Below are 12,880 nucleotides of genomic sequence, written 5' to 3' on the forward strand. Positions count from 1 at the left end.
CATTCTAAAGGTAATAGTTTGCATCTACTAACCCCAAATTCCATTTCTATTCTTTAAGCCACCCAGTTTGTTTTGTGCTTTGTTGCCTCAATCCAGGTAAAGTAACATATTTTTAAAGAAAAATGAGGATGCTTGGCTTTAGCTTTTCTAATTTTTTTTAGTTGATTTACCATGTTTCTTCAATTTCTATTGTACAGCAAAATGACCCAATCACACTCAGCCCCCCTATGCTGTACAGTAGGGCCCCATTGCCCATCCATTCCAAATGTAACAGTTTGCATTCCCAAACCCCAAACTCCTTCCTCACCAAGAGAACATATCTGAAGCCTACAGATCTGAGCAAATAGTGATTTCCCATGGTGGCAGCTACACACTTTACCCATTCTGATGGTTTGGCAGCCCTACTAGGTTAATCTACATAAGAAATATTGGAGGTTATAGCTTTGAATTCTGAAAAGTCTCTCTAGTTTGTGTTTGTTAATTTCCATATGGTAATTGTTCTGTAGGATATTTGGTAAGCCATAGTTGGAATCAGAAGCTACAGTCTGATTTCCTACTATGTTGATTAATAGGCTGGAGGACTTTGTTAATGACCTATACTCTCTAAAATTCAGTTTTGATTATCTCTAAAATGCACACAATATATCTAGCTCAAAGGAGCGTTGTGAGGATTAAATGAGGCAATGTACTACACAGTTCCATGCAGAACTACAATTCCATGGCTGGCACTCGGTAATCTTTCAAGGTCATAATAATAGTAATACTCCCGAATTGCATCTACAGATAGTGTTGTGCTAGAAGAAAACATGATTTCTGAGGTAGAGTTAATGCTCAATAATCTAACATTATGAAAAAAGGTGATCATAGAAAGTAAGGCCATTAATAAATAATCTAAAAATTGCATTTTCCAAAATGAAAATTTTTTTGTTTTTCATTATAGAACTTATATATGCTTGTCATAAAATTGTAAAATAATATAAATACGTATAAGGTAGAATTATAATTTTATACTTCCCAACTCCAAGATCCAGTGCTTATTGTTCACATTTCTTTAAGTATGTCTGTGTGTGTTTAATAGACAAATTGTTTTAAACAAAAATGGATTATATCCTATATGGTTCCTGCAGATTGATTCAGCTCTGTTTGATCACATATCTTCAACCTTTCATGCCATTACATACTATAAACAATCTCTCATTATTTCAAAATGCTGTACAATAACAATGTTATATGAATATACAAACATTCATTTAACCAAGCTGTTTAAACATTCAGATTTGCCAGCAATTTGTAAAACTCACAACCCTGTAGTAAGAAAAAACACACTTTGGTAAATGGATCTATTCTCTCCAATCTTTCAAAAGCAAAATAAGGCATTGTTGGAAGGAAGGAAAGAAAGAAAAGAAAAGATGAAAAGTTTATTAATGTATCTAGTAATTTTGGTGTATATAATGTCAAATAACATTTTCGTAGATTTTTTTTTTTTGGAATTTTACTGATAATTTTTCTGAATGAAAATCAACTGAATTGGGCAGCACTCTCAGAGCTATGCATGCACAGCCTTAGATAAAAGTTAGACAAACTAATAAAATTAGTCTTCATTGAAAATATAATGAATCTAACCTAAATAATCTAGTTCAAGGTTTTTATAATTTTTTCAACATTTTGACATCATGCAGGATCCGACTATGAATCACTTCTAGAGCCAGATGGCAAAGCTTCTCAAATGACAGGCCCAGAACTTCCCCAGGCAGCCATCCTAAGATCTTAGTTTGATTTTGCAGATGAAATGAGGCAGGGTGTAGACTTAACATTCATTAAGAAAGAAATATTTTTCTTCAGTGTTAACTTTGGGAGTGTGTTGAGCAACTCAAACATTTTTGTGGCACCAGTTCTTGATAATATGCTGGCAGACACCCTGGGCAAGGAGACACCCTTGCTTGGAAAGATGACTTTCTTTTCTCTAGTAGATCTATATATACTACATGGTTTCAATCAAAACTCCACTGAGATTTTTCGAAAGGATATTTACTAGCTGTTCCTAAAGTTAACAAAAAGAGTACCTTCCAAGAATAGCCAAAAAATTCTGCATCAAAAAACACAAAACTCAGCGTACCAAGTTCAAAATATAAAGTTACACTTTTAAAACAATGGGGTGACTGTCAGGAACAAACAAATAAATTGGAACAGAATATAAAAGTCTGGAAATGAACATACATAAGAATTTATTATGTGATAAAGATGATACTTCAATTTAGAGGTAAAATTATGTGCTACTTAAAACGCAGTTGGAAATATTAGATATCCATTGAAAAACTTAGCTATATATTTCATTATATATACAAACGAAAGACTCAAATGAATAAGAGAAGCTTCAAAAAGCGTTAGAAGGAAATAGATGTTAATAAGATCATTAATAAATTATGGCTTGAGTTGTGAACACAAAGCACTAGAAAAAACTATAGGATATATATATATATATATATATATATATATATATATATATAGACATACGAAAGTCTTTTTAAGTAACACACAAAACTCAAAGGACATATATACAAATGTCAGTTGATTTTACTAACTAAATATTTCAACTCAGATACTTTGAAAGACATCATAAGGATCTTCAATAAACAAGGAACAAGTGGAGGAAAATATTTACCAAAAAAAATCAATACTCATTAATAGCTCTTACAACTCTAAGAACAACACAATAGAACCACTAGAAAAATACACAAAGGATTTGAACCGATAGTTCAAAAAAAGAAGAGAGCAAATCACTAATAAATACTAAAGGATATTCAACTTTGTGGTGACTGAGGAACTGGAAAAAATTAAAGCAACACTAAGATGACAGTTTTCACCCATCAGCTGTACAAAAATTAAAAAATAATAATATCTGATGATGACAAAAGTACCGGAAAATGGACACTTTCATGCCCTCCATGTAAGAGAGAAAACAAAGCATTTTGCCATATAATTTCCTAATGTTCATCGCATTCGAATGCATGTACACTTTGGCGCAGTAGTCCTGCCTTTCGGTTTCTCGCCCACAGGCCTACTTACTAATGCTTAAAGATATTTGTGCAAGGGTATTACAGCACCATCATTTTCATAGCTACCTTTGAAGCACATGCCAACTACATAAAACACATTAAAACACATAAAATGACTGACAGGATGACTAGAGCACTCAAGGGGGCAGAAATACCTAGGAGAAACTTGGCTTGAGTGGACACTCTACAACTCAACTTTCACTAAACTACAACTTCCACTAAAAAGACTGGAGGAGATACAGCATAGAAAAGGATCACATATTTTTTCAGACTCTCCTTCACTTCAAAGAAAGACCCAAACCTTGTGTATAAAACATTAGAGTCAGGCTTCTGTTTTGTACCATAAATTTTGTTTCTTTTCCACTTGAAATCAAGGCACTACTTAAGAAAACTTAAATGAGTAAGAGGTTTACATCCGTGACTTCTTCTGATGTCAAAAGTGAAAATGAATGATAACTATCTTCAACTGAAAACACACTCAGGGCAGTATACAAAGTCACGTATTTACTAAAGCTAGAGGTAAAGCTATCATCAAGGAAACGTTGTTCCTTTGACCATGGTAAGAATTACATCCTCACCAATAAATGACTATAATACTCTCTTTGCTCTTCGTTAAAAGTTCATGCAGTTCTAACTTCTACAGCCATGTTTATCTACCTAATTACATAGTGCAACCTGCATTTGGAAGGCTAGTTCCATTTCATTATAGTTTCCTACAGATGAAACAAAAATACTTGTTTAAACTCATCTATCAAACAAAAAATGATTACTATTTTACTACTCAGTTGATACTAATATTGGATGTGAGCACTAACATGAACGATGCCTGTCTGGCTAAGCAGAGAGCGAGAAAGTTTAGGCTCAAAGAACATCACTACATACTTTCTTCAAAATGGGTTCAACAGTAGGATGCAGAACTCAATTATGGACCACTGGGAAGATACCATTCCTAGTCCTTCTAACCATGCATCTGTGCCCAGCCACCACTGACGCTGAAGTCTGTCCCATTTTGCTTCTCCTATCCCTTTAAACCAGAGGACTGTATCTATCCCAGGATGGTATATGCTTCACTTTCTAACAGTCAGCACTCCCACAGACCCCTCTGGATCCCTAGCTTGGTATGTTCTTAGAGTTACTTGCAAATAGGGATTCCACTTACCTGTGTTAGGAAGTACTGCGTATCCAGGAACATAATGATTAAGGTTTAGGACATAAAGTTGAATTACTGAAGGGAATCCCAGCTCTGCCATATAACTTGTATGTCCTTGAGCATATTATTTACCTTCTCTCAGCATTAGTTTCTTTATCTGTAAAATGAAAATAATAAAAGCACTTCTAATGTGGCCAAGACAATTAAATAGACTAGTTTAGTGTCTGGCATATAAAAAGAACCCAAAAAAGTTAGCTTGGATTGCTAGATTCTCATTATCTACCTGTCCACCTCTGCCTTGGCCAGACTTACTCAGCAAAATGGGTTACACAAATTCCCATGAGGCCAAGGACCTGCTTGTAGGTTTCCCCCAGCTGTGGGCACGTACCCAGCACTGAAGGCAACTGCCCCAATCGGGAGGTGAACTGGAGAAGTTCAGCCCAGAGTCCCAATCATGGATGCCTCTCCATTTTCTGTTCTACTTTATGGAGACCCAAATCAGAAAGATGTCAGGTCCATGGTTCTATGCTACTGTCTGCACCTCCACTTTGTAAAGCCAGGTCTTCTGCAGCCCTAGTTGTACACACATATGTCCACTGCTAGATAGTGAACTTGAAGGTGGAAAAAAGTTTTGTTCCTATTCGTGTTTCTTTTGGTGATTTTCTTGTACTGTGTCTGCAGAAGAGTTCAGGCTAAGTCAAGAATGAATGAGATAAGCAGTAGTAATATTTGTAAACAAGACAATTGAGCCCGCCTAAAACAAAAGGGAATCTGAATCTGCCGTGTGCTTTCCCAACTCCCTTTTATTCCCAATGGTAAACATATGCTTCCCTTGGTTATCAATGCTTTCCAGCATGCCCTAGCTTGCCCTCAGCCCTGCTTTAAGACTCCTTCCCTCCATCTCACTGTGTCAGAATTCTCTCTCTCTCTGACAAGTGGCAATCACATGTGAATGCATTCGTTGATCAGGTAAGCAGTCCCTGAGACCATGTACAAATGCAGCACTGTAACAGAAAATCAAAAACCTTAATCTAAGGAAAACTTGTCTGTAAAGAACTCAAATGGGTCACTAGAAAGGGTCAATGTCTAGTTCCATCTTAGGCAGGTGAGAGAAAGACACCTATTTATCGGATCATTCCTTCTCCTTAGATCCCTAATGGTTTCTTTTAGTGGCTCTGAGAAAAGCTGTTGTACATGTAGGATCAGAGTAAGTCTGGCCAGCCTGCTGCTATACTAATTCTATCTTCTGTCACTGGTTTTTCCAGGGTCACACTCAAAAGAAACAAAGTTCATGCAGAAAGTATTGGAGAATAGTTGCTTCAGTGTTTACAGAACCATTTCAGAGGAACTAGAGATAGCAAAAGGGTCATCTGTGCAGAGGCCAGAAGCAGCATTGTTCTGGATACAATCAAATGTTTGATTTCTCTGAACGACCGCATGTAACTCCTATACCCAGCCCATGAGTAAACATGACCAAAGGCTGGTACTTTCCCTCTCAGTTGAAACCTCCAACTAAGTGAATCATAGTAGTTCTACGAGAAAGGAGGGGAAAACCCACCAATACTAGTCAAGAGACTTTCAAGTCTAACTGGGGGAAAAATGGCAGAATGCCTAGTGAATTCATTGCTTTTCTGATGGCACCTCCTATGTGCTCCAATTCACCTAAGAATTCCCTGGATTGGAGAATGTATGACATTGCATTGATTGCCTTTATCTCACTAGGGGGAAACTTCCTGAGGACAAAGTATCACAAGGCATAGTAGTAGCAGTGGATTTGGTGAGTCAGGGTGCCTGGGTTTGAGTACAGTGTCTGCCACTTGGATCTCTGTGAACTTGGACTAGTTATTCCAACACTTTGGGCTTCATTTTCACTGGTGTAAAATGAGGACAATATTACTATCTGCCTCATAAAATTATTGTTGGTATTGCTTGTATTACCTCATCCATCTAAAACCCTATGCTTGAGTCCAGGCATAATTATTGATGATCAATAACTACCAATTGTTCTTGCTGACTGCTGCTGTCCTCCAAGTGCACTCTAGTGCATGGAAAATTCTCAAGGCAGACACAATTTAATAAATAAATCCCAAGTGTTCCTCCATGCAGCTGCTACTTTGGTGAATAAATTAAACAGGCTGGAACAATTGTATCATCATATCATCACACCTCTGCCTACCTTATCAAACTATTCTATTCTTTACTCATTTAGTATGATAGTATAAAATTTTGTAGCAGCTCTATAGGAATAATAGGAACTTAAAATATATCAAGGGAATTATTTCTTTATTCAACAAACACTTTTGTGATAGATACTGTTTTCCAAAAGTGAAAACACTAAGAAAATGACAAAAAGATAAAATTCCTCTAGCATTTTTATTGATAATAACAGCTTATATTTATTACCCGCTACACAATAAGCATGGTGTTAGGCTCTCTACATAGATTAGCTCATTTTATGCTGACAAAAAGCAGCAAGGTGAGTATGATGTCCATTTTAGAGAGAAGGAAACTAAGATTCAAACAGACTTAATAACTTTTTCAAAGCTAAAACCTCCTCTGTATTTCCAAAGCCTGTTCTTTTTCTATGTGAGCAGGTTTGACTTAATGGTGTTTGGACATAACACACACGCACGCCTATGAGCAGCCTGTGTCTATAAACAATCATACCTTGGTCATTCATTCTCTTCACTCACTTTCTGCCAAAAGGCAAACTACCCAGAGATTAGTCTCAATTCTAAAAATATTCAATGAAATCATTCTACTGCAATAAGAGAGAAAGGGAGAGAGGGAGAGTGCACTGGCTTTATCAGTGGTCCAAAAGCAGATATTTTAAGAGGCATATAGAAAAAAAAAAGGACTGGCCATCGATACACAGCATGTAGATGAGGAAGTTCAGAGAGCCATGGGCCTTCAAAATAGTCTCATTCCCCCCAGTTTTACAGGTGAATTGTTTCAGAAGCCCTAGACCTGTAGTAGAACCCAGCACTCCCATTGCCCTAGACTGTCCTACACTTCATTATTTAGTTGTTCTGAAAGCAGTGGCTGTCGCCTCTAGAATACATCCCGTTTGCCTCTAAAAGGAAGGCTTTTTTTGGCTACAGCAAAAGGAAAGTGGGAAGATAAAACAAACTTTAATTCATCTGTTCTTACTCATAGGCTTCCCATCAAGGATGGGTTTTAGCCTTATTTAGAATCAATACTAAGTAAAGAAAGTATAAATATACCAATTGAAAAACTCTCTCTGTGGATGCCTTCGCAGCCGCAGTGAAATTGCTTGAGGTTTACAGATACCATGCATTTTCCCCAGCGCTTATTCTAAAACCCTCAAGTGCAAAACTCAATCATTTCCTGGGACCCTTGATGTAATAGAATCTAAGATCTGTTCATTGTTTTTTTAGTTTTTCGTTTGGAAGAGGGCTTTGTAGTTCTGGGACAGTTAGGTAAATCCCTAGCAGACCGATGGAGTTTTTTGAACCCTAATTGCTTGTGTTAAGTATTCTTCCCCAAGAGATAAGAGTAACTATATTTCAGCTATTACTATATCTGCAAAGAGTAAGAGGATCTGAGTGAAACTGAGGCATCTCCCTTGGGCATTTCCCGTAGGTTAGACTTGCCTCAAGAGATTCATATCTCAGAGAGCTCCAAGGGTCTCTGGGTACCACTATAGGAAGTGGTACAGACTCTGAATCAGGTGACTTTATCACACTAACTACCACTATAATCCAAGAGAAAGTCAAACTCCAAAGAAAGTTTAGATTCTTCATGTGTAAAATAGGAGACTGGAACCAACGCATCCCTTTAGGACTTTTCTAATACAGATCTACTCCATTGGGGGGCAGGGATTGTTCTGGGAAAACACAAAATGAACCACAAGATAAAAGCCCAAAGCTGAGTATTTTGAAAAAATAAAAGTCCATGTTGGAAGTGCACTTACAGGGTTTACAGCTGGATTTGTTCCCTGGCTTAAGACACCTGCAATCTTTTGACCAGTGTCGTCTTTGGGTCAGTGAGTGCAGTAAATCTAATCTTTGCTTAAATATAAACTCAAGTAGATTGACTTTTTTGAGGACAACAGGGGTGGATTTATCTTCCTCATAGGTGAAACAAAAACAGCCTCGAATATCCTGTTGTGATTCAGCGGGTTGAGAGCCCGACAGAGTGTCTATGAGGATGTGGGTTCGATCCCTGGCTTGGCTCAGTGGGTTAAGGATCCAGCACTGTTGCAAGCTGCAGCGTAGGTTGCAGACATAGCTCGGATCTCACGTTGCTGTGGCTGTGGCATAGACCGGCAGATGCGGATTGGATTTGACCCCTACTCCGGGAACTTCCATATGCTACAGGTACAGCCCTAAAAAGCAAAACAAAACCAAACAAAAAAAGCAACAAAACGGGCTTGAGTGATGAGTCCAGATCTGGAGCTACTCTCTGGTCACTTTTTTACTACATTACACTACCTAGATTTTTTTTTTTCTTCAGACTCAAAAGAAAGAAAAACATGATAGGCAGATGACCTGGAAAATGTCAAACCATTGTCTCTAGACTCTCTAAAAACTAGTTTTGGAAGACATAGCCTATAAAAATGTTTTCAAGGTATAAAGCATGAGGGAAATCAGAAAATCATTCTCTCTCTTGGAGTTTAAAAAAAAGCTCAGAAAGATCCTACTGTAGAGAAATCTGCATGCATTTTCTTCAACTAACATCGCCTAACTTATTTGGCCAATGAAGACATACTCTACACAAACCACCAATAATCACTGTATCTGATTTGCAAAGGCAAGGAGGTGATCATTCGTGTAGACATGTGGAAAGAGCATTTTAGTGACCATGTCTTCCATCCTAGCATGAGCCCATCGATAGCTCTTTTTCTTAATCTCCTTCATTCAGCATGGTTTGTTTTTTGGTATATTATTTGACAGCCTGATCGCAGTTGTTTCTTCCCTCCAGCCTTTGGCATCTTACCTCTGTATCGCCCAAATCACCTGGCATAATGCTTGCAAGACATGGATACTCAAATGCTTGTGATGATCCTTCAATTGACCCTTACACATTTTTTTAGTCATTTTAGGCATTCACATGTGAATGCCCAAGCTGATCATGTATACTTGACCCATCAGTTTTGCAGGATACTATCCAATGAGGCACACACCCAACCTTTCAAGTGTCAGTAAGAAGAGTGTAGCAAATCTAATCTTTGCTTAAATATAAACTCAGAGTAAAAAGAAGCCACAAGAATCCTCCCTCAAAGCCAGTACACACAAGTCAGGGTCAGCAGTGAAAGCACAACATGGTCATCTGCTCGGTGACCTGTCTTTACCCTTGGGAGCTGGCAGAGTTCCAGAGAAGCCCTGGTGGGGAGGATGGGTGGTGGTGAGGAGGAAGGAGTCCAGACCAGAGTGGCCAGAGGGTCCATGTGGCCTGGAGTGGCTCCATGCAGTCCTGCCCACCTCTAAGCCAACACTGGTTAGAACCTCAAATGATAAGGTCACAGCCAGTAACAAGTAGCAGATACAGAGAGGCACAGGTAACCACACTTAGCCATATGTACAAATCAATCAAAAGAAAGAAAATTCTTTCTTTGTGGCTCAGCGGGTTAAGAACCTGACTAGTATCCATGAGGATGTGGGTTGTGGAGTTCCCATTGTGGCTCAGCGGGTTAAGAACCTGACTGGTATCCACGAGGATGTGGGTCCAATCCCAGGCCTTGCTCATTGGGTTAAGAATCTGGCATTGTCGTAAGCTGCCCATGGGTACAGTTTGGATCTGGCATTGCTGTGGCTATAGTGTAAGCCGGCAGCTGCACCTCCACTCGTCAATTCCACCCCTAGCCTGGGAATTTCCATATGCGCCGGGTGCAGCCCCCCAAAAAGAAAATTATTTAAGATGAAATATGTCAGTGGGACACATGTACAGGTGGAGAAAAAGTTGGAACCGATATTTACACACAATGAAATAGTATTTGGCTTTTGAAAAATGAAATTCCACAATATGTGACAACATGAACGAACCTTGAGGATATCATGGTAAATGACAGAAGTCAGTCACAGAGAGATTAATACTGTATGATTCCATTTATATGAGGGACCTAAAATAGTCAAATTCAAAGAGAAAAATGGTGGTTCCCAGTGGCTTGGGTTAGAGAGAAATGGGAAGTGACCAGTCAGTGGGCATAAATTTTCAGTTAAGCAAGATAAACACATTCTCCAGACCTACGATACGACACTGTTCCTGTGGTCAACAATAAAGTGTGCACACTGAAAAAAATCTGTTAGAAGGGTGGACCTCAAGTTATATTACATGTTCTTACCACAATAAGTTTTTTTTTTTAAAAAAAAAGATGAAATAAAGGTCCTTGAGATACTGTAGGCACTTAATACACTGCATTATTATTCTGACTCATTGAGCTCTGAATAAGAAGGTTCAGTTTAGTGAATAAGAAGGTATAGACTTAGTGAATAAGAAGGTATAGACTGCAGTCTGATATACTGTAGCCTACATCCTCCTTATCCCTCAATTTTACAGTTTTAGAATTAAATGGAATTATAGAGGGCATATAGCATGTAGGCAGTTCCTAGCATAGAGTAAGTACACTTTGAACATTTTTTTTATTTTATTTTTTATGAATAGGATAGGACAGACCTTACTATATTGTCCTTTTCAGTTGGTCTTTCTTTAAAGTTTACAGCCTCCGGATGACCTCGGTCCATCTCTCTTGGCTTACTTCACTTTTCCTTTTTGTTTCCCTCTTCCTTTCCCTTCTCCTTCCTCTGTCTATTTCTTCTCTCTCTGATCTCTTATACACCAGGTCAACCATAGTCTTTCAAATGCCTACTCCCCTGCCGCGTGTGTGTGTGTGTGTGTGTGTGTGTGTGTGTGTGTGTGTGTGTGTCTAAGAGAGAGAGAACACGACGTTCCTGCTGGGGAAAGGAGTGGTCAAACAGAAGTGGGCCAGGGAGTGAAGAATGAGGGGACAAGCTCTGGCCACAATAGCTGCCACACATTGCAGGATCTGAGGAACAATGGAGTACCAATCATTTTTTATCTACTATGAAACTGCCATAATCTAGTCTCACTGCTCTCCTCCCAAACTCGTACAGAGCACACTAAGAGCTCTCAGTGCTTGGCTTAACTGCCTTTGGTTGTGATAAGGGTGCATACCAAGCCATAATACTTAGGTATCCATCAGGCTACTGTCCAAGACATACTGGCTCTTTTTCTAAACTGAAAATTATTTACTTAACAAATATTTCCCAGAAATCAAATGTCAATCAGTTACTAATGTGAAAAACAAGCAAACTCAGGTATTTAGCAGAAGTTTCCAATGGCTCCAGACAATACATAGGCATGAAAACATCTCTCTAATAGATATAACTTTTAAGTACTCTTCTTAAAAATTGACTATAAAATATAGAAAAAATATACAAATTACAAGTATACAGCTTGATAAATTTCACAAAGGAAGCACAGTCATACAACCATCACCCTGATCAAGAAAGAGAATATTTCAAACGTTTCCAGAATATCCCCATTACTTCTTATTTCAGTCACCAGCCTCCAAGGGTCACGTTCTGCAGAGTTCTAACACCATAAACTAATCTGCCTGTTTTTGACCTTAAATAGAGTTAATCAGTCTCTAGCCTCTTGTGTCTAGCCTCTTCTGTTCAACATATGTTATAAGATTCAGCCAAGCTATTGCATGCAGCCAGAATCCATGTTTCATTGATGTAGATTAATTCTCACCAGCAGATTGCAACTAGCTTCATCTACTAAACCCAACACACTTCTGACTGCTGCTTATAAGCAAGAGTTGTGTATAGACTAGAGGCAAGATGAACAATTTGTATAGCACAGGGAACTCTACCCAATATTCTGTGATAATCTATATGGGAAAAGAATCTGAAAAAGAATGGATGTGTGTATTTGCATAACTGAATCACTCTGTTGTACAGCGGACATTACTGCAACATTGTAAATCAACTATACCTCAATAAAACTTTTAAAAATTAAAAAAATTAAAAACCAATTTGCTCCAGCATAAGTGACTAGACATAGTTCCCAGTGCTACATGGCAGGATCCCATAGCTAACCACGCTGTACAGTAGGAAAAAAAATGTACAGGGAAATAATTAAAAAAAAAAAACCAATTGGCTTTTTAAATCAAATTTTTTTGAAGTATAGTTGATTTACAATGTTGTGTTAGTTTCAGGCATACAGCAAAGTGCATCAGTTATACAAACACATGTATATCCACTTCTTTTCAGATTGCTTTCCCATATATGTTACTACACAGCATCGAGGACCCTTTCTCATGCTACACAGTAGGTCCTTGTTACTTGTCTGTTTTATTTATAGTAGTGTGTATGTGTCAACTCCAACCTCCTAATTCATCCCTCCCCCTAATGTTTCCCCTTTGGTAACCATAAGTTTGGTTTTGAAATCTTTGAGTCTGTTTTTGTCTTGTGAATAAGTTCTTTTGTGTCATTTTTCTTAGACTCCACATATTAGTAACCTCATATGATATGTGTCTTTCTCTGCCTTACTCCACTCAGTCTGATCATTTCTAGGTCCATCTATGTTGCTGCAAATGACATTATTTCCTTCTTCTTTATAGCTGAGTAATATTCCAGTGTGTATATGTAACACATATTCTTTATCCTTAAACAGCTCTATTCACTCC

The sequence above is a fragment of the Phacochoerus africanus genome, chromosome 6 (assembly GCF_016906955.1).
Source record: "Phacochoerus africanus isolate WHEZ1 chromosome 6, ROS_Pafr_v1, whole genome shotgun sequence".
Lineage (NCBI taxonomy): Eukaryota > Metazoa > Chordata > Mammalia > Artiodactyla > Suidae > Phacochoerus > Phacochoerus africanus.